Here is a 1912-nt window from a genome sequence, read left to right on the forward strand (position 1 = left end):
GGATTAATTGCATATTCTGTGAGGCAGAGACTTTCCACAACGAGTCAAATAACAGTTAAACGCTGTTAGGACAAATGACATTACTCACTTCATGCCAAGTAGAAAAGGCATCACTGAGAACGACTGAAACTGTCAGGCAGGAAATAATGGTACTGAATTATTTCAATTATTTCATATATTTTATGTATGTAAAATAGGAAAGCACTTTAAATTTTAAATGCCACTTTTAATGGCTCTGTGAATATCAATATTACTCTGATAGATAGAGCTACAGAAGGTTTTTAGCCTAGCATAAACACTGGAAACATTGGGTATAGTCCAAAGTAAAAAAACAAACCAAAAAAAGTTAATTTTTATTTTTTTTAGATGGTAACAAGAATTCAAACAAAATCAGAAAATACACCTATGGACAGGTTTTTAAGGCACCTATTGCATAATTGAAGTAGTAGGAGAGCTGCTATGTAGGCATTGTTATAAAGATTATGGGAACTGGGTGTGTACTCGGTGCCGGGTAGGTAGTTGGGACTGTTTGAGACATCAATAACCCCTGGAGCATTTCAACATTATAACACACTCTCTGCCCATCAATAATAAATTTGCACGTTTCAAATCTTAACAGCTCTGCTTCACACGTGACAGGACTCAAACTCAAATCTCCAGGCTATATTCGACTTTCATCAGGGAAGAGGTTAGGCTATCCTTTCCCATTAGCTCCATGTACGTGTCTAAAAATAGACCCCAGAGCATTTTGTAGGCGGATGGGTCCAATGTGATAAGAACAGTGAGGCATGAAGCTCCGCACACTCCCCGTAGAGAAGATGAGAGCGAGCGCTCAAACAGGATGAGGGGGCACAGAGGAGAACGTAAACAGTATAACAGCGCTGCTTAGGACTGGAAGCTGATGCAGAGCGAGCGTAGCTGCAGCAGGTTAGGTGCAACATTAGTTATACTCTAAATAAAATACAGCAGATCCATTTATTTTCACTTTAAGGGTAAGCTAGAGACTAAATGACTGTTAAAAGCAGTATGTCTTTAGCTTTTATATATTAAATGAATTCAAAATGATGACATCAGCTGCTTCTATTATGTCTTTTGTCTTTGATTGGTGATTCCAACAGCAGATTTCTTTTAAGCCTAGAATCTAGATTTGTGCCTTTTTTATTTAAACTGCAAACGTGTAAAGGGCGCAATGTCAACTTTGTGTGTGCTGCTTCTTATTGGAAATTTATGTGTTTTCCCTCCGTTTTTCCTTCCCCTCCTCTCCCCTTTTCTGCCTCTCTTTATGTCGCCCCTATATCAAACTGACAGCAGCAGACAGAGCCACCCATCTCTTCTCTTTCCTCATGCAGCGAGCGGTCACAGGCACTGTGACAACACAGATTTGTGCTGACATCACATCAGTGATGGAGGATGCGGCGGCCCGATGCAGCGTCTCCTGACTCACCATTTCAGACCCCATCGCTCAGGCTGAAGGGAGCAGGCACACAGACGTGCTCTGGCACGCCGTTGCCAGGTTGCGATAAATGAGCCGGATCATGATGCGAGCTCAGGTGGATTAGTCTGATAAACTGACAGATTGTGAATGTTACCTGCAAGGCCGTTGTATAATTCTTGCTTAAAGAGCAAAATATTTGAACTGATTTATAAACTGCATGATCTACAAGCTGAGGAATTTCCTTACTGCTACTCAAGTTTACAACACATCCATAACCGCACTTCCCAGGAAGTTTTATGTATACTATGTGACGACCTCCTGTGCTGTCAAAGAGAGTGATAAAGATTAGAAATAGCGTGTGAATGATACATCGTACATATACACATTAAATAAGAGACAATGTTCACTCATTAAGAGTTAACAATAGAATCAGTGTATATGCAGTATTTTGGTATTGGTGGAAAAATACAGTGGCCC

The 1912-nt window shown here is 40.4% G+C and overlaps 1 protein-coding gene across 1 annotated transcript in view; it reads right to left on the reverse strand.

Annotated features, from left to right (window-relative positions):
- The window catches only part of calcr (calcitonin receptor), a 60656-nt gene that overhangs the window by 36441 nt on the left and 22303 nt on the right, over positions 1-1912 (reverse strand). The gene's annotated exons all lie outside the window — the stretch shown is intronic.

This window comes from Pundamilia nyererei, unplaced genomic scaffold (assembly GCF_000239375.1).
Source record: "Pundamilia nyererei isolate P.nyererei 1_Seehausen unplaced genomic scaffold, PunNye1.0 scaffold00030, whole genome shotgun sequence".
Taxonomy (NCBI): Eukaryota; Metazoa; Chordata; class Actinopteri; order Cichliformes; family Cichlidae; genus Pundamilia; species Pundamilia nyererei.